The sequence below is a fragment of the Lygodium microphyllum genome, chromosome 29, assembly GCF_053477565.2.
Source record: "Lygodium microphyllum isolate KBCC chromosome 29, Lygodium_microphyllum_v1.1.10, whole genome shotgun sequence".
In the NCBI taxonomy this organism is placed as follows: Eukaryota; Viridiplantae; Streptophyta; class Polypodiopsida; order Schizaeales; family Lygodiaceae; genus Lygodium; species Lygodium microphyllum.
Genome location: NC_141163.1, coordinates 44,240,959 through 44,263,150, shown reverse-complemented (window position 1 = coordinate 44,263,150; position 22,192 = coordinate 44,240,959).

Here is a 22,192-nt window from a genome sequence, read left to right as displayed (position 1 = left end):
CCGTTGTATATTTATGTCACCGACTTGTCAGTTGCAGACGCGGTTGGTACACCGCCCATGAATAATAGCTACATGATAGCTATCCTTATCTACTCTAGTTCGTGGCTCAGTTAGTATGCCACCTTAGTTAGTTGAGTTTGGTTTGAGACCCATATATAGGGTTCTTCTATTTCTTTGTACTAGAGTTCTTTTGGCTTACACAACTAAGAAGAGGAAAAACTGTTTTCAGCCTCCACCCTTGTGTGTCTTCCCCCATTGTGCAAGCAAGAAAGCTTCAAGCGAGACTCCTTCCTTCTCTCCCACAATCTTGACAAGCTTGCTATGGGACTACATCACAGGAAAGAGAGACACTATAGGGGCTTGAATGGATTTGAAGGAGGTAGGTAAGATGGAGGCGCTTTGGCCGCAGTCGAGTGCTGATGGTCGAGTGCAGCTTCCTCGCACTCCTTGGGTTTTGTCCACTAAAGAAGAGTGCATTGTGAAGCAAGTAATCAAGTCTATCCACACTCCGACGGGTATGATGCGTTCTCTCAGGTCTGCATTTTCTAAAGAAGTCCAATTATCAGGGCTAAAATCCCATGACTGGCATAAGATATGTCAGGTTTGTATTACAAATGGATTGTAATTGTCGTGCGCATTTTGCTATTTGGAGTGTAGCTATTATTCATAATGCTTTCTTATTTGTGGTAGTTTGTACTACCGATTCGGAGAGTCCTCTATTGAATCCACGAGGCGGGGAGCAGTGGAGATGGCCTGTCTCTTTGAGAAATACCTGTCCACCAACATGCTCATGATACAAATCCACCTTCTTGTGCATCTTGTAGATGAAGTGGAGATTGTTGGACCTTTCCATACACGATGGATGTTCTTGTTGGAGCACTTCATGAAAACCCTGAAATGCTTTGTGCGACAACGAGCTCGCCTAGAAGGTAGCATGGCTCAAGGTTGGTTGGTGTCTGCTGAGGCGCTAGTGCATATTTCACAATGGCTACGAATGGTGGATCCAGACAATGAAATGCTATGGTCGCTGAAGGACGATGATAGATTGACTGGAGATGTGGTGGTTGAAAATGGGGTAGAAAAAAGAATGGATGCCTCAATGGAGGAGAAGGTGAATCGCTTTTGTATGTTGCACCATGCCTCTATGGAGACGTGGCTCACCAAGTACCAGATTGCTAGGCAAGATCGAGAGGAAATGCGAGCTGAGTTCCGACGTAGTATGCGTCATCGACCGATTCGATATCCCGAAGGCATGGAGGAGATGTTGCGGTTTATGTCAACGCGATGGTTGCATGGAGCTTTGACCGCAGCGTCTCGCAAAGGGATAGAGGTCTCAATGGAGAAGTGGGAATTCTCGATGGGATGTAGTCCAAAGGTGATGAGGGGTTTAGAATCTATCGTATCTAAATTCTATATGCGACATCTAATTTGAGTGTTTCAATGTACAGTACAAAATATATAGTGCAACGTGATCGTGCAGACGGCATTTTCGCGTGGAGTGTATTGACAAAATGCGCTCCACAATGGACTGTGGTATCATGGCAAGGTTCGAGCAAGAGAGCCGGCGAAGAGCAACGGATCCAAACATGGTTATGGATAAGATGGAGTATTTTGGGAACTTGCAAAGTATTGTTACGGTGGATTACCGTAGCTTCTCCATGATACTATTTGATGTGCAGTGGTTCAAAGTGGTACTTGGAGGAGCTGGAGCAACAATTCGAGGAGGTCCATCTGGATTTCTCGAAATAGATTCGGAAAAAAAATGGACGGATTTACGCGACACCTTTGTGTTGCCGGCCCTTTGTGAACATGCGTATGGACTCATTTGTTTGCTAATTGTATTACGACATGGTTTATGTCACAATGGTTTGAACTCTCTTGTACGTGTTTGTGAATAGGTCATCTTCTATCCAAACCCCCGACAACCTCGATGGTGGTATGTTATACCTTCAACTCCCCGAAGTGCGAGAGGATATGATCAAAGCGATGTTCCCAGCATAGATAAAGATAATATGCAAATAGAGGGGTAGATATTGCAAGGGGTGGAGGCCATCGAAAGCTTGGAGCCAGTATCGGCTAATAATGATGGAAATACAGGAGTCCAAGAATTCTTTGAGAACGAGGTGGACTCATTCTTTTGTGGTGACATGTCTATCGACCTTCCAGTGTATGCGGAGTTGTGTCAAGAGATTAACATGGGACCATATGATACTTCATACTTGGAGCATCCACTTACTCAATTCGTTGACCAATCGCTTATAAGGATACATAAGATATGCATTTTAAGTGAGATTTTTAAAAAAATGATTTATATTGCTATGCTTTGTATAATTTAAATTGATTATTCTAACATCATTTTTTGTTTGTGCATGTGACATTTTCAGGATGAGTTGAGGGATGAGCGATGAGGAGTTAGAGGATATCTTCACACGCATGTCTCTAGACCAAATCGCGCGATTCAGAGATATGGCAGGCCGGGAGCTGTCTCGGTCTTCGTCAGGGCCAAGCTCGATGCTCCAGACTTCAGCGTGATCGGATGCTTCGAGCAGACGAGCTCGAAGCTCCAGACTTAGGCCAGAGGGAGGGAGTGCTTCGGGGTCAGGTGGATGCTGCAGAGATACAGAGGCAGTGAGCCCGCGGTCGACATGGGATATAGGTGTGACTCCTCACTCTCGTGGCCCTTCCAGGTGGAAGTGTGGCTCAGGCTCAGGTGGATGTTGTGGAGGCACGGACATGGTGTCTCCATCTAATCGTTCAGCTGGAGTTGCGTCACCTCAAGGATTTGCCACACCTGTGGGAACGTCTACTCCAGTTACTCCAGCTTTTGCTCAGCCGTCAGTAAGTGGCACCCCTATGGGTGCCACTCTGAGAGATATTGCCCCGATCGATACACCGGATACACATGGGTCTCTATGATATGCCCAGGAGCATGGACGCAGATGAGAGAGGGTCCATCTTAGGCAAGCTCCAAGGGGATATGGATATCTAGTGGATGGTATGTCAGGAGCCATCATCATGAATGATGAGGGGAGGAGGGTGATGGCTCGCATGAGAGAGTTGTGCCAACAAGTTTTTCAGCACAACGTCTTGGATCATTGGAAGAACATACCGGAGGGGAGCAAGGACTACATAGTAGCATCCTTGCACAAGGAGTTTCCGGTTCCAGCCTGAGTAGATAGATTCTCTACAGGGTGGATGATGGATTGCATGCATGCATATATGTCACACAGATGATCCAATGCATGCAAGGCAATCAAGAGTGGGGCTGCAAAGCCCGAGTGGTTAGATGTAGACGACTGGCGCCGACTGAGGGAGGAGGCTACAGATTCTCCAAGATATTGGAGTCAGCAGCGTGAGGCGACGAGGGCACGACTCGAGGCCGGAGTGGTCCATCATCTTGGGAGTGGCAGCCACATGACATATTTGGAGGACTTTGTAAGTTTTTCTTTTGTTTTGCTTGTTTATTTTTTTGTAATATTCTTTGTATTGACAATCATATTTCTAACAGTTAGCATTTTGTTTTCTTTGTATCACTCCATTACAAATCGCGATCTAACTGGCCTTGAGACTCGATATGCAGAGAGGCATGGTCTCACTTTATTGATCGACCGATTGTATAGATGCGGCGGCCCTGTAAGTCACTCATCTTTCTTGTCCGTAGTTACAATGTTTAATTATAATGCATTATTGTATGGTGGACTGATGTGTTGTTTCTTTTTCTGCAGAGTCCGTTCGATGCTCCTTTGCGATGGGACGAGCTTTCGAGGGACGAGGATATGTAGCTCACCCTTGGATCCCTGGAGCTCACATACCTTTATTTTTGAGTCGCTTGATCTATGTAGACATTTTCTATGTATTAGTGATATCTTGCCATGATTGTACCAATCGCTTATTATGCGATCATATATTTATTTCATATATCAGAGTTATGATTTCAGTATACATTGTTTTTGTTTGCAAGCGCATTGTACATAATGCAGAAACTAATTTGTATGCCTCTAATAAAGCACATAGTGCTCTGCCCTGCCACAATTTTTTTTTTCCTTGTTACCGTCACTATTAACGTCACAAATTTTACTGCTTGCGTCGTTATTGGCGTCATTATTCATGTTGCAAACCGTCGCTATCAGTGTCGGTATTGGCGTCGGTATCAGCGTCGCAAACGACACTGATACCGGTATTGGCGTCGGTATCAACGTCACAAATACCGACGCTAATAGCGACGGTGATACTAACTGTTCTATGCCGTCGCCAATAACGATGCTTTTTGTGACGATGGGGGCAAATTTTGTTATTTGCATTTTCATCGCTTTAAACGTAGGTATAAGACCTATATCTTGTAGTGTATGTTTTTAGCTCAGGTTTGGTTGTAGATTGTAAGAAGCTTAGTTTTGGTTTATCTTTCCAATAGACCTTCAAGTATTTGATAGTAGTGGTCTACAAAATGGAGCTAAATTTTTTCTAACTCTAGTTGTACTTGGTGCAATGCACTATCTACCATGTATTTCATGGTTTCGTGATGCCAAATCTGATATTTGATATTCTATTTTTCCATGATTTGCATTATGCATATTTCTAAGTTTCTAATTTTGAAAGTAGTTTTATTGAGGATAAATTCAATGTGCAATCATGCACACATCAGTGATCAATTGTACTATATCTTTACTGTATTTTTTAGTGGTTTGGCAACACTATATCTAATATGCGATATTTCATTTGACCCATGACTTATTTTTTATGAATTTTTAAGTTTCCAATATTACACGTAGTTTGGTTGACAACACATTTAATATGCAGTTGCACACACTCAGTGTGGTGGTGAGTTTTTCTATTATTAGTAAAGTATAATCTAGTTAATGCATTTTAAAAAAATGATTGAATTGTCAATTTTATAAATCCAAATCTAGTGAAACTTCACCCACATGACGGGCATCATAAAAAATCATGGATATTAAAAAATTGGCCCCATTATAAGTCTCTGGGGCACCTACTCTTGGGAGACTTGCGTATGGGACCCTGAATCTAAAGGCTTGCATATGAGGCCCTAAATCCCCAAATTCAGGGCCCCATATACAAGCCTTCAGACAGTAGGTGCCCTAGAGAGTTTTGATGGGGCCAAGAAAAGTTTGGGTAGTTGATGTACCCTAGATGAGTCCACATGTACAATTTCATGTCAATTAGATCATTGGTTATAATTTTTCAAAGCTTGAATTTATTAATTTAGGTTTAAGGGTTTTCTGAAAGTTTTACTATAAGTTTAAAGTTTCACCTCATTTTACACATTTTACTTTTGAGTTTTGAGTTTTGAGTTTTCTCTCCTAGAAGACATGGCACGCACCAAGCAAGCGGCTCAAGGACACCCTCTAGAAATCCTATGCACATGCCACCTCCCCCAGCTCCACCACCACTACCACCACCACCACCACCACCACCACCATGCCACCATCGCAAGCGTCGATAGAAGCCAGGCATAATGGCTCTTTGTGAGATCCGCCATTACCAAAAGACTCCTGATACCAAAGGCTCCATTCCAGAAGTTAGTGTATGAGATTATGGACGGCATACTCATTAAGAATAGCAGGAGGCACTTCCCAAATGGAACATGCTTGCAACAACCCAATCACTGGACTTTCCAAGCCCTCCTTGCACTACAAGAAGCTGCTGAAGCTTACATCATCGACTTATTCGGAGACTCGATCTATACACTAGTACATGCAAGGAGAGTCACCATCACTAATAGGGATTTGTGGATAGTGAGGTTCTTCTGGCGATGGAAGGATAGTCCTCGTGGAGATCAACAATGATAGGGATGCACTACCAAAATATATACGGAATGTAGCTTTCAAAGAGATTTTGTAAAACCCTGGTTATAATGGTTCCCATGTAAAATGTTATGAATATGAATACAAATTTTTTGATACGTCTTATTTTTGTTTATTTGCCTGTTATTTATTTTATTTATGTCTTTGAGTTATCGTTACCTGCATTTGAATGAATACATATTGCGCACGAACTTGATAAAGCATTATGTATTAAATTTAGGGTACGAATCGTGTTGCATATAAATCCAATAAATAAATGTAACATTCAAGTAAATAATAATAATAAACGACACTTATGACAAACTACATTGCACGCAAATCCAATAAATATCAGTTTTCATTACTTCAAGAGAAGATTACAATTACATTACATTGGTGATGAGATATCATTTGGCACTAAGTACATCTACTCTGTCCTAGGCTTCTTTGAGCTAGACTCCCCATGGTTAGAGCTATTCTTGATCATAGGCAGCAACACATTTTTCCCTAGTAGTTACTGCCTAATGAAATTCGGGTCTTCAACACTAGCAACCATGCCATGGGCCACCATGGAAAAAAGTAGCCCAAACCTAGTACTAGAGAATAAGTAGAGGAGCTTTGAACGTTGAAGCAACACTACTTTCTCCAAGCTAGAGTTTGTTAGGATGGTCTTGAAGGGCCTAGTCTTTGTTAGTGCCCTTAACTTCAAGAAGTTCACACAATAATGTCTTATGGAATACAACAATGTCTCTCATAAGCTAGCCGATATACTCCTTCAATGCCGAGTCCTGCACCCTTCCTTGGCTACCAAATCGGCCACCTTGTCTAGATGAAAATTCATCTATATAGACAATGTCCAATATCATTAAAGTTTAGTGTCAGACTCACTATGTCAAACTCACTATGCATGGAGTGTGCTAAAGATATATACATCGGATTCATGTAAAAATTTACCAGTAGGGCCTCTAGGACATCTTTCTTGCAACCATTCGAACTCCTCATCTGAGATCTCATGCTATGGCGACACATTCTCAATTTTCTCTTGGATGCTCGCAATAGAAGAGATGTCATCAACACTCATGCCATCATATCAAGCCGCATCATCAATATGTGCTGGCGCATCTTGTATATCAGAATCTATAAAATCATCAAGTGCATCACGCACCATGATACAATATAGCTCTTCTTCCCTTAGCTCCAAAATTTCTAGTACATTATACACAGGTAAATATTCCACCCCCTCGATGATGATAGCATGGAGAGAAGTGCATGGAGAGAAGCGAGGAGTGGCTCATTGCTTGTCGACGTCTCAACAAGGCAAGGAGGTGGATGCACAATGGCTAAGCTTTGTGCTGCCTCTAATCTCAGATTGAGTGTGATAACCTAATTCTTCCTCTCAAAATACTCTAGTTGTGGCTAAGAGGGTGTGTCGATGTCTTTCTCATTGACCTCTTGCACCTTAGTGCACAAAATATATATGGCAAATGCTACATCATGCTCGATGAGATCCATCGTGGTGTAGTCCGAGAATGAGGTGGGCACTGATCTGGCACGGAGATACTTCCCCACATGTATGAGGGCTCGATTTATTACCTTTGCATGGCTTGATCCAATACGTAAACTATATAAGAAATCTATGGGTACCCACCTAAGAGCAGACTCCCGAAAAGAGCAGGTGAGAGGGTTTGCCGCATCACAAAACGATGCCAATATCCTAGCACTAGGGTCTACGGCGGAAAGCGAGCTCTCTAGACTCAAGATCACACAAAAATGTAGGGTATATCTGGTCTCTTATGTGTGCATAGCGTGTGGAGCTGATCCATGCACGCTGAAGGCAGGAGTACTAGCCATGGCACACAAAGAGAGAAGGAAGGAGAGCACAAGTGTAGGGAAGTAGAGAATGAAAGTGAAAATCAGTTTGGAGTTATAGCTTTTATGTATCTAGGGTTTTAAATAAAGGTTCTTTTTTAACCCTAAAGTTTCAAATTAAAGCTCTTACCTTAGTTTCTTTATTTCAATACTTTAAAGTAATCGTTAAATTTACTCATACAGACAAATGCTTCGTTCTACATTATTATAACCTCGAATATACTTGGATCGCTGAGTATATTCACGTCTAACTATAGAAAATATAGAAAAAAAATTAAAAACTATAAAAGACCTTCAAAATCCCTTGGATCCAATTTAATATTTAATTTTAAGAAATAAGTAGAAGAGATGATCTACAATATATAATTATGTAAAGACAATATTGCATAGATTATAGAACTCCAGCCTATAATTTAATTATGATTTTAACTAGCACGATTGACTAACTACATTATGTATTATTGCATGCTTTGATTATAGTAAATTAAGATTATCTAAATTTAGAGTACTCGAAAGTTTTAAAAAAGTTTATATTCGTTCTTTATAAAAAAAATTACAAGGATTTCACTATCTCAAGGATATGTGGAGAAGCACATTGTTTACATATCATGGATTGCTCACTACAAATCCTGAAATTAATTAGATTTCTTGTCTCAGAAAAGAAATGGGCCAATGGCTCTCTACACTGAATATAAAAGGATTATGACCATTCCACAAGATAACCACAACTATGAGAGTTGTATGTGTCTCATCTTGGGTATCTTGATCCAAGCTGATCCACTCCCCTCGCAAATGTTGCCATCTTCTATATCGAAAGTGAATGCACAGAGTCTTTCTAGCAATGAAATAACTGTAATAAAAATAAAAATAATGGTAAGTAAATACTAATAACACAACAATTCATCTAAGCAAGACCTATGTCAATTAAATCAAGGCATTCAAAGTAGTAAAAAAGATTTACCTGAATGTGAGGTCAGATTGGTTGACCTTGCACTCAATCGTTTCATCAAAATGTGTTCTTTTGACTTGCCAAGACTCATCCAATAGCTGACTCATCCATTCCTCAGATGGACACTTGCATTGATAAGTAATATTTGTTTTCTTTAGAACATCACATGAACCAAACAAATGTGCAAACAATGAGAATGGAATAAGTCAACTAAGATGCAGATCTTTGGAGCCTGTGGTGGGTTTCATAGCACTATTGATATCAAATTTTATCTTGGACTTACATGCTCCTGACAACTCCAAGCTACCAATCAACCATTCACCACTAGATAGTGTCAGCAATGGGACATGTTGCAATCTTAGGCTTTCTACTACATACAATGAATTATAAAAAAAGATATTTTGAGTTACAAGTTGACTTGTAGAGTTATTATCATAGATCAAAGAACCTATGTCTTCATGCCACATGTATCTTACCACTCAAATATTCCACATTCTACCATTCATGCAAAGTTGATGGATATAGAGCTGTCAATAAAACAAGATTGAATTAGAACACTGCAAAGATTTTTAAAAACAACTCTGATGCAAAAGAATAAACAATGATAAAATTTAAAAACTTATTGTTTTGTTTATAATTTACAATGTAGTTCTTGTCGTATATACATAGATTTATTTATGCATATAAATAGGTTAATCAACACTTCTGTATTGTACTTATTTCATTAAACACTTTTGTGAACTCTAAAATTCTACCTTTCCAATGTTTGCTAGGGTTTGCAACATCCTTATGCATGACCTTGAAACTCCCTCGAGTACTTAGGTGTATCAAAATCAAATCCAACTGATAGTACTTATCACAAATCCAATTACCGCCATTATCTTTCCTATTGAAGACCTCCATTGCAAGTATGTTATTGATGTTTTTCCTCTGTGAAGACATCTATGATAACCAAATAGAAAAGTTACCTATCAACATGTGTATAATTGACAAATGTTCTCTCCAAATGAAATGAAATTTAAATGGAGCAATTTAAAAAAACATTGTACCTATAATTATTTTCACAAAGAAGCCCAGAGATATTGAACAAGAAGTTGACTTATAACAAGGCCATTGTTCCTTCATTGACAAATTCCTAGAGTACAAAAATAAAAGAAATATCAAGTCAATGCATACATATAACTTACATAGGCTTTGTCCAAATGAGTTGAAACCTAACCATGGAGCAACAGAAAAAAATGGCAATATACTTGTGGCTCTCTTTGCAAAGAAGCCCAAAGATGTTGAATAAGTTGAGTTTTTAAAAAATCATTGTTTTCCACTCTTGAAAACTCTTGGAGTAAAAAACCAAAGGAAAACTCAGTATGCATATAGCTTGCAGACGTTTTGTCCAAACGAGATAAAATTTAATTATGGAGTAGCAGAAAAACATGACAATATACCTGTAACCTTATTTACAAAGAAATAGTAAGATGTTGAAGAAGAAGTTGAATGTTCAAAATATCATTATTCTTGGACTGTAAGAGACTCCTAGAGTACCAGAACAAAAGAAATTACATGTAATTGAATTTCACAGGGTTACAAATAGGGCAAGCAACAATGAGGTTGCAAAATTTTGTCAGGAAAAAAGAAGCAAGGAAAGAGATATGATAAATTTGAGTTTTGTCTAAGAAAGAGGGGAAAACTGAAAAGGGGAGAAATGAAAAGTTAAACATAAAAAAATAAGAAAATAAAAATTCAAGTCACAAACTTCCAAGAAGTGTCAGCATTGTATTCCCCACATTTTTCCTTATTTTATTATTGAGGGAAGATTTGGGCCAAGATATGGCTAGAAGATTCATGTTACATGAATTTGGAATCCCAGTTCTCTCATTGGTTAGGCCTATATTTGTTTATTCACTCCTTAAGGGGTAAAAAAGAGAGTCCATATTTCTCCTAATGGTAAGATAGGACATGAAAAGTAGTATCACTGATGAAGACTCAGTAGAATCCCTTTACACTATAGTACTTGGAACTCATAGATATTGACTCATATAGCTTGAGCCTAACTTTGTCAGGGATTTTTCCCAACTACATATGAATCACAATTCTTTTTTGTAGTAGTAAAAAGGAAAATACAAGACTTTGATTCAAAGCATTGTCATTTACCCAAAAACTCTTTATGCTAGATATTCAAGAATGCCAAGAAAAACCATCAACAATATTACTCTAGCTTTTGATTGTGAATTCTAAACATGTAAAATCCAAGGTAATGTTATGTAGTGAGCCTAACAGTATATTCTTTGTTTGGTTTCCAAGTTGAGATGAATATGTGGTCTCTTGTTCTCAAATTCTCTAGCTTTTCTAGGATAATCTTTATCACAATGAGCTGCAACACTGCCATGTTAGGAGGAGGTTATGATTATCACAATCAAGATGACAAAAGAAAGCTACGAGCTCCATCATTTTCAATAGCTGAGCTACAGCTTCAAAGGCTAAATTATGCAATATAGTCGATTCCACCCTCTATATAGAAGACCTATCACCATAAATAGTAAATTGACGCTTTATTCACAACTCAATGTTAGCTGACCGTCATCCTAGTGAACTTTAGGCAGCCTCTAAACTCAACGAAGATAATGTTACACTCATTTTCAATAGCTGAGCTACAGCTTCAAAGGCTAGCAATAAGATAGTCAAGTCGATTCCACCCTCTATATAGAAGACCTATCACCATAAATAGTAAATCCTAGTGAACTTTAGGCAGCCTCTAAACTCAACGAGGATAATGTTACACTCAGTAGAAATCCTCCCTGATTTGTCGCCTACATACTGCAATCCTCTGCATAAGCTTCGTCAATTCAACCTCAAGCACGATCCCTCCGTCACAATTCATGAAGATGCAACTGCGGTTGCGTCAAATTTTCAAACCTTCGTCTCCGTCTCTAGTTATTGACTGCAACTCTGATCAGCATACGATGCCTCCTATATGCCTGGCGGCAGAAGCTTGTCCCCTTGGAAGCACTACATAATATACTTCACCAAAGCAGCCTCCTGTCAATTATCTCAACGTTATTGGTAATAGTTTGTATATATGTGAAAGTGCACTTAGAAAAATGATTTGGCGCTAACCTTTATGGGGCTGCGTACACATAAATATAATGTCTCACAATTTATCATATCTAGAGTTTTCATGCTAGCAGTGGACAAAACTTCGGGCAACGACAATGTGTATGAAAATGTGTGTGTGTGCGGTATAGTATACACGTACGTGTTTCTATGCATATCTATGTGTGCCTATATGTGTTAATGTGTCTCTGTGTTATGTGAGTTTGTGGCTAGTGTGTGTAGATACAATGTGTGCTTATCTAATGTGTGTGCAATGTGTAAGGTGTTTGGTAGTACGTATATGGTGTGAGTGTGTGTACATAAGGTGTGTGGGTTCGTGTGTGTTATGTAAGGTGGATGTGTGATGGGTGTACATGTGTGTGTCTATGTTATGTGTATCTATGTATATTTACATTGTGCCTATGTGTGTATCTACGTGTATGTGTGTTTGTGTGTATAGGTGGAGTATTTAGAGTAGGTGGTATGTGTGTGGTCTGACGTGCCTATGTGTGTATGTGTGTGGGTGTATGTGTGTATATATCTAGTGTGGAAGATGCATGTTACATGGTGAGGCTTGAAATGATAAATGGGTTGCCTCTTACCCATCCAACCTCCAATCCTCACTAAGAGAACTAAAGAGGGGCACCACCTAGCCAAAGGGAGGATGGGCTAGGACATCCCTTTTCTCAAAGAGAATCAAAAGAACCAAGGCACAAATTTATAAGTGAGAATATATGTACTAGACACCATATTAGAATATGAGAGAGAGAGATGAGGGGAGAGGGAGACAAGAGGAGAAGAGGTAGAGGAAGCTTGCAATTAGGAGAAGAGGTAGAGGAAGCTTGCCAATATATATTCATGGAGTGAGAAGATGAGAAGAGAGGGAGACAAGAGGAGAAGAGGTAGAGGAATCTTGCCATTATGCTACATAATAAAAGAACTTACTCATAGCTTATCTCAAAGAGATGGACTAGCATGAGGGTATTCTAGAGTGCTCTCATGAGCTTGTCATTGTCATTCTCCCGTTGTCATTCTTTACATCTCCATGGGCTCCTTATATAGCCTCCATAAGGGATTAGATTAAGCTAATCTTCTTGATTAACATAATCCTAGATGATGTATGGCATCTTTGAAAATATGGAGAATAGTCGATGGGACAAGTTTCCACCTTGGTCATCATGCAAGAGGCCAAGGGTGGTGGTAGACCAAATAGAGAAAGGGGGCTAGATTACAAGAGGTGGGTGCCCAAAGCACATTATTATAATATATTTACAAGAATGATAAAATGGAAAGTTGATGTCGTAAAAGAGAGAAGAAATTTACATGTAGCCAGTAGTCTGTGCCTTCGTAACTTCAAATCGGTAAAGAATCTGAAAAAAGTTTCTTCTGCAACTTTGTAGATCAAGTCAAAACTGATCGGGTTTCGCAGGAATTTTCTTGAAATTCACGTTTCCTTCGGAGTTATTGAGATTATAAAAAATAGCTTTCAAAAGCTGCTTTGACTTTAGTTCCCCATATATATATAAATATATATAAGCATGTGATAGAAGGGGTCCATGCTTGTAAGCTTTTGTGTAAAATCCAAATAACACCATGATATGGATATTGACTTATGTACTAGGGTGAGGTGTCCTCTAATGATGGTGATAGATTGCAAATCTTAGTGATGCAGGCGGAACCCATGTGTAGTTGGAGGCTAGTCCTTTGAAAAATCTATGCACTCACTCAACTCCTAGGTGTAATCCATTTCCATCTTCACTAAGATAACCATCCCTTTTACCCTTTACATTGACATCCCTCCTAATAACTTGTTCCCTCCATTTGCTAGAGTTATCATAATCGAGAATCAATATAGCATACCTAGTGCTTGAAGAGTAAACCTAAAGTGATATGGTAAGGCTCTTGATAGGGCTTTTTGGCCAATTTTTGTGGTAGAAATCCAGTTTGTAAAAAACTCGGATCAATGGGTGGATGCACACGGGTGTAAGTTATCACGATATGTATGAGGAGTGTAGGGTAAGTGTAGAGTGTCTGTCACTATGTATGTGTGTGTGTAACATGTGTGATGAGGCATGTGTACTTGTATGTCTATATGTGTTGTGTAAGGTGGATGTGTGATGTGTGTATGTGTGAGGTGGGTGATACACCATACAGTACGCATGCCTCTTTCCTCCCTCTTTCCTCCCCTTGATTCCCCCATACAAAAGAGGTAGTACTAGTAGGGGTGAGTTGAAAGTAAGGTGGCATATATCCTATGTGCATGCATATGTGTGATATATGTGGTGTGTGTATGTGGCCTAGATGTAGGTGTTGTGTTCCTATGTGTATGATGCAAGAATGCACGTGTGTGAGTGTTTATGTGTGTGAGCTATGTGTTATATGTATATATGGAGTATTTAATGTGTAGTTTATTTGTAAAGTGAGGTGTGAAACACGAAGTGTGTAAGTGCATGTATGTGGGGGGTGAGTGTGATTTGTGTGTTTGGTGTATGTGTGTGTGTTTAATGTATGGTGTGTACCACGGTGTTTAGTATAGGTAAGTGGGTGTCTTTAGTGTGAGGGTGTGACACTAAATTGATTGCTTATTACACATTCTCTATTTAATAAATTCATGTCAATAAAGTAATGACTCACTTTCAGTTTGCTACTTACCTTGGTTACTTTGGTGGTGGGTCAGTTTTTCAAGCAATGGCTAGATTACCCACGGGTTAACAGGGATACTTGCCTAGAGGGCCACCAAGAATGATGCTATTGAGGCAATGAACCCACTTTATGCTAATATTGGTCTACAGTCCCGTTATTAGACTTTGTAGAGTCCTTATTTGATGCATGGAGTACAAAATGTAGTGGCTGGTTTTTTTAGCCTAGTGGGAATATGGAAACTAAGACAAGTGAAATGAATGCTAATAATACGCCTAAGGGACTCCCCTTTTTACAACCACCTGTCTAGCCTAACATCAAAAAGCACAAAGCCCAAAGACTATAAGGAGGGTGGTCATGCATCAAAGTTTGAAACCTTCAATGGTACGCAAGATAAGTTGAAAGCTTTGACATTTATACAGCAATTTGATGCAGCTTACACTGGAGGAAATTTTACTAAGACTTCTAAGGCGTGAAAGGCTACAACTTTTTTGAAAGGTAATGCTTTGCAGTGGTGGAACATATTGTTGATGCACAAATATGCACGTGCCACTTGGGTCCATTTTAAACAGTTGTTTGCAACCTCATGGTTAACTAACACGTTTGAAGTAGATATCATGACTGCATGGCATAAATTGGACACGACAAATTGTGCGGATTTAGAAGAGTACAATAAGAAATTTTGGGAAGCACTTTTGCCCGTGAGTTCTTACAAGACAGTGTCCCTATCAAAACAAATTGAAAAGTATTGTTGCGGTTTACCCGAAGCCAACAGGTATTATTGTACCGAGACCAGGGTTACAAATATGGTACAATTAAACACCATATTGGGGAATATGGGAAATTTCCATAAGTTTGGGACACATGGTCAAATCTTTGGATTTATCATAACTTGAACACTATAACTCCAAATCGAGCGCTCTATAGCTCAATAGATTTGTTTTTTCAAGTACTTTCAAATGATAGGTCACATCATACGATTTTGAGAAACTTATGAGCATGCTATTCGAGTGCCACCTTTTTAGAATTCAAAAAATGGGAATTGGGAGATTCCCAAACTCACTAATATTGTGTTGTTAATTGAAAATGCTAGTGTGGCAAATGCATTGTTGAAAGGAAAAGCTGACATCTTTAAAGGCAGATCAGCGATGATGAAGAGAAGAAAAGGAAGTTTGAAGCTGACCTACTCTCTTATTTACACAGAACCATAAAGGTATATCCACATGAAACCTTATCTCGCATGATGGAGTCTGCCATCATAGTTGAAAGTTTGCATACACTTGGTACATCTCGAAAGTTGGAGATGAGTTCTTATAGAGCTAGACAAGAGTAGCTCTATGATCAACCAAGAGACAGGACTAATCGAAGAAGACCTATCTTTACCCGTGACCAATATTCAAAGCCAGAGGGTAACAAGAAGAAGCGCAAGTATCTCTCACCCTCTGAGATACAAAAGTACAAAGAGGAAGAAAAGTGCTTTCTTTATAGTGAGTTAGGGCATATGAAGCCTGATTGTCCTCACAAAAGGAAGGAAGCAAATGTGGTTAAAGATCCTCCTCCGCCATCCTCAAATTCTATTCCGGATGTGCAAGGTAACACATTCAAATGAGAAGAAAAGACAACTCTTAAAGGGTTGGGGGACACTCAACAATCAACGAGTTTTGATACTCTTTGATCCAGGGTCCACAGATAATTTTGTGTCAGCAAATACTGTTGAAAGGTTACAAATTGCACCGGATCGATTGGGAACACCAATTAGATCAGGTTCAGCATTTGAAGGACTTATAACCAATTCTGCTCCTATTCAAGGGAAGTTGAATCTTAGAATTGGGGATTACCGCGACCAAGAATTTTTTCTACTTGCACCCATAGGTAACTATAATGTTATATTAGGCATGCCTTGGCATTACAAGATTAGACCTCATTCTGATTTTGTTAAGAAGACCCTTGCATTTTAATTTAAGGGTCGGAACATAGTATGCATTACTGATGCTAGAGATTGGCCTGTACCAATGGTTAGTCATGTTAGCATTTCTAAAGAAATGAAGAAAGCTATTTCTACGTACATGATTTTTGTGAGAGTGTCAAAAGAAACTAATGATTCAAGGGCGCTTGGTGCCTCTAATGAACACACAATACCAACTAATGCTTCTAAGTCTCAGACTTTAAAAGAACCCCTCTCTTTAATTGATCAAGCTAGACATGATTTTGTTAAACAATATGAAGATTGTTTTAGTGATTCACTCCCAATAGAGTTAACTCCTAAGCGCTCGAAAGATCACACAATTGATCTTATCCCAAGAAGTTCACCACCTAACCAACTGCCTTACCGAGTAAGTGCAAGTCGGCAAAAGAGGAGATCCTAACACAAGTAAACGAATTGTTAGAAAAAGGGTTAGTTCAGCCTAGCTCTTCTCCATATTGCTCTCCAACCTTACTTGTTCAAAAGAAAGATGGTTCTTTCCGTATGTGGATAGAATACAGATCTTTGAACAAGATCACAATCAAGAATCGTTTTCCTATCCCAAGGATAGATGATATATTGGATAAGTTGCAAGGGGCTAGTATCTTTAGTCACATTGATCTCAAGAGCGGCTATCGCCAAATACGGATAGCACCTCAAGATGTTTATAAGACAGCTTTTCATACAACATTTGGACTATATGAGTTCTTAGTCATGCCATTTGGTTTGACTAATTCACCCGCCACATTATCAAATGATGGAGAGAATTTTTAGACCTCACTCAAAGTTCACATGTGTCTTCTTTGATGACATTCTAATATTTTCACGGTCTGAAGAAGAGCATAGAAAACATATGTCTATTGTTTTTCAAGAGCTTTGCAAGCATAGACTACAGGTGCTAAGAAGAGTGAATTTTTCCTTTCGAAAATTCATTACTTAGGCTATATTGTTTCTGAAAATTTGATGAGAATGCATTCTAAGAAGATTTGAGCCATTATTAAATGGCCTACGCCTACTTTTGTACATGAAGGTAGAAGTTTCTTGGACGTATGTTCATACTATAGGAGGTTCATAGGAGGTTTTGTATATGTTGCATCTCCTCTACATGACCTTACTAAGAAGCGAATGTCTTTTTGCTGGGGATCAAGGCAACTACAAGCCTTTGAAAGAATTAAGTTTCTTGTGACTCAAGAACCAGTTCTCATAGTTCCAAATCTTCAAAAACCTTTTGAAGTTCACTATGATGCTTTTAGGGATTGCATTGGAGTTGTGCTTAACCAAGAGCATCATGAAGTAGCATTTGAGAGTCGACACCTCAAGGACCATGAGCTACATGTTCCAGTATATGAGAAAGAGCTTATGGCAGTGGTACATGCTCTTCAAGTATGGAAACACTATTTACTTGGTGCAAATTTTGTTATTAAAAACCAAAGTCTAAGATACTTTCTCACTCAGAATAAGGTCTCAAAGAAACAGATGAGTTGGAAAAATTTCTTATCTATGTTTTATTTTCAAATCCTTTACACATCTAGAACTAAGAATGTGGTAGCAGATGCTCTATCATAGCAACCTCAAGTGAATGCAATCACAACTATTTACCATAACAAGTTCATGGATTTACCCAAAATGTATGCAATTGATTCCAACTTCTCAACCATATGGGATCAGCTTAACTCAAGTCAGTCGATTACACCTTACTCGATTCGAGATGGTTATTTGTATCATCATTAAGCAATTTGTGTAGCATTACCATTGCAACACAAGGTAATAGATGAAGCACGTGTATCTCCATATGCTGGACATAGGGGTATTCTACCCACTACTCAAGCATTAGAAATATATTTCTTTTGGCCCACTCTTAGAGCTGACATTGAAAGATATGTCCCCGAGTGCAAGATATGCCAAAAAGTAAAGTATGACATGCATAAACCACCTGGTCTATTGAAACCATTACATATTCCCAATGAGCCTTGGAAAAGTATAGCCATGGACTTTATCATGGAGCAGGCAATGATGCAATTTGGACTATAATTGATAGATTCAGTAAGCAAGATCACTTTATACCTGTGCGAAAGATAATCAAAGCCGATCATATGGCTAAGCTATTCATTGCTTATATTTTCAAGTATCATGGCATGCCTAAGTCCATTATAAGTGATTGAGATCCTTGCATGACCAGTATCTTTTGGCAAGCTCTCTTCGAGAACCTTGGGACAAAGTTAAAGTTTTCATCCTCTTATCATCCTCAAATGGATGGGCAGAGTGAAAGTGCTAATTTTACTGTTTTGGACCTTTTGAAATCCTATGTCTCTGATAATCAAAGAGAATGGGAAAAGTATTTTCCTTTAGTAGAGTTTGCATACAATAATATGGTGCACTCTAGTACTCGTAAGGCACCCTTTGAGATCATCTATGGTAAGCCTCATTTACCACCCATTCTTCTTACGAAGGATAAGATCTTTGCAGTATATGAGTTTGTTAGAGACATTGATACAACTTTCACTCAAGTAAAAGCTGCTATCCAAAGGACACAAAGAGAAGCATAAACGCGAAGCAAATAAGCATCGTCGTAAGTTAGATCTCAAGTTGGGACAGTATGTTCTTCTAAAGTTTGGGAAGGCTTGCTTGAAGAAGAAGAAAGGTCAAAAGGGTAAAGTGGTTAAGCTTTCTAATCACTATTATGGCCCTTTCAAGATCACAAGATAAGATAAACGATGTGAATTTTTGTTTGGATCTACAAAGTCATTGGAACATTTACAATGATTTCCATATAAGTTTGCTACATCCCTATATTGGAGAACCTCCAATGGAACCAATCAAGGAAGATTTACCTGACATAGAAGAAACATAAGAGTTTCTTGTACTTGAAAGAATATTACACCATTAGGACAATACTCTAAGGTCAGGTAAGGTATTATAGAAGTATCTGGTTAAGTTTAAGAATTATCCCCCATTGGACGCTCATTTTATGACTGAGAGAGAACTACAAGACTTTCCAGATCTTCTTAAGGACTATGTATCCCCTCTATAGTTGAGGTCAATTGTTTAGAAGCTAGAGGGATGTCACTAAATTGATTGCTTATTACACATTCTCTATTTAATAAATTCATGTCAATAAATTAATGACTCACTTTTCTTTAAGTGTTGATGATGATCTAGCATGGCTATGAGACCATTTAGAGACCAATATTTCTAGTGCATCACTTAATGGGGTGATCAGAGCACTGCGATGGGGATATCTGGTATAGGCAGTACAAGTTATGAAGGGGGAAAGAAGTATTTGTCAAGTGTAAGAGTATACACAAGAACCAAGGACTTACATATAAATGAAGATGGGTTGAGTTCTAAGAAGAGGAAGTGCATTAGCATTGTAATTATGTATTTGTGTGTGCATCCAGGGACGCCTGGGAATGTTTACTTGTGTGTAATGAGCATTGCATTCATTTAGGGTCATCCTCTCCGCTACAAGTCAAGGTTTAAGGTTTTTTCTTTCATTAAGAAAGACGAGAGAGGGAAATCTCTCACTAAGAAAGACAAGAGACGTGAACCTCTGGAAGTAAGGAGAGAAGTGATTTCCTCTTTCTAAGGTCTAAAATGACACAAGCTTTTGTGTGGAATTCAATCTTAAGGTTGAGGCCTAAGGCAATCTAATGAACTCTCCTTATATATGACTCAAGGTGGTTGCATGGACCACAAGTTATGAGTACAGTTTAAAGAGTTATTTTTTGAAAAATCCATTTTTAAAATATCTCACAATAGAAAAACGATCTCTAAAAATGGACCGCGTTAGTTATTGGAAACAGCAAGATCTACAACTTTCATGTTGGACGTTTTTTCATCTAAACAACGCACAAAGAGATATCTCGAAATTAGTGCTGCAGAGTGGAACAATAACATCTTGCATGAAGATTAACTCAACTCTCTCTCCAAGAAGAGAAGCTCTTGAAAGCCTATAAAAGAGGAGGCTCTCCTTGGGTTAAGGGAGATGTGAAGGAAGCATCACTTTACATGTATCCAAGAGGTGAAGAGAAGGTGCAAGTGCAGTGGAAGCCCTACAGAAATCAAGTGCTGCAGAAGCTCTGCTGAAATCAAGTTCCAAGAGGAGAAGAGAAGGTGCAAGTGCTGTGGAAGCTCTGCTGAAATTAAGTGCCAAGAGAAGAGCCCTACACATATTGTGTAGGAAAAGGAGACTCAAGAAGGATCAAAAGGTGCCAACTTCCAAGTTGTGCAAGTGTTAGCTGGTTGTATACCGTGCAAGGAACCATGATCTTGTTTCCAAGATCTACAAGTAAGAATTGGCTTATGTGTAATGGAGGAGCTTACTCCTTGTCAATAATATAACTCCACAAGGGGGAGGGGGGACTAGCCCATCTTCCAGTCCCTAGTATGTTGCCAATTTCTCTACCTCTCTCTCTACATCTTTCTTTTCTCTCATCTATTCTCCCTCTGTGCCAACATAATATTTGCCATATATATTTTAAGTATATAAGAAAGTCGAGCGTGTATCTTGGATTCTGTAACAAGGTGTGCATGTGGGTGTGAGTTGTGTGTATGTAAGTGAGGAGCAAGCTTGCTTTTTGAAGGATATAATGCACGATTTTAGGCTTATCACATGTATTTTAATTTTATTTTTCTCGTGAATCTGTCACTTTGTGAAGTGCATATATTTTAGGAGACCGTCATTTTGATGGGCAAGGTTAAAAAGTACAAGTCAAAATTTACTAGTAGTATGTGGGTAGTAACCTACAGGTACTAGGCTTGGATCATGGGTCTCACTCGTATCATCTTGTTTCTCTGCATAAGAAGAAAAGGGATGTCTGCAGGCTACACTCTCAATGCGCATTGGTCAAAAATCATTCTTCAGCCTGTATGTGTAGCTTGCTTAAGTGTGCAAGGTGTAGCCTGCAATGGTAGTTTAGTGGCTAGCCTCCATTTGGAAAGCCAGCCGCCAATGCATGAGTAGTCATCCCCTCACTTCACCCCTATCATCTAGTTGTGAATTGTGGGGGCAATGAATGGCCTATCGAGGCTCACTGGAGGTCTTGCAGAGCAGCCGTATACAAAAATCCTCCTGCATAGCTGGCTTTGTCTACTACGCCTGCCATGCTCTAGCGAACTGTGCTCCAACGGTGGCCTCAGGCCTGTTAGTGTATGCTATGCATCAGCAGCCATAGCGTATGCAGTGTGAAGTATAGCCTAGGTAGTAGGTACTAGGTCCTATGCCCCAATGGGAAACCACCAACATCCTGAGTCCTGTAGCATGCCCACTTCCGCCTGCATTATAGTACCCACTAGCTAGCTTGTGGAGCACTGGAGGAGCTCTGAGCATATGCCGACAATAGCTACAGCCACAGTCTTGCCGCTTGGGCCCTGCAGTATAGCCTACTGCATGTGGAGCGCTATGCTCCAAGATCCAGACTTTAGGCTCCCCTGCTTAAGCCTCCTTCATAGGTAGTTGCAGCCTCCTACACTCCAACATCCTTCAAATTTCAGAGTCGATAGGCTTAGTCTATGCCTGATGTAAATATTAGCCCTGCCCCTTGATCAATGATTAACAAATTAGTCATTAATTATACAGTATACCTATTAGTCATTAATTATACAATGATTAATGTCCAACTCATTAACAAATGATAACTTTGATGAGAAAACCATTAGGCTTAGACACTAATAGGCAAGCCGCAGTGTATTCAGAAGAAAAATACATAAAACCTATTTTCCAACAATACCCGAGGGGTCGAGGGTTGAAAGTTGAACCAAAAATGAGAATGAAGTGTGTGAATAAGAAAGTATGTTGGCATCATCATGCATATGCCTTGCTATAGCCTCTCTGCTAAAAAAATGTGCACATTGGTAGGACACACACTGCTTAGTGCTACCTAA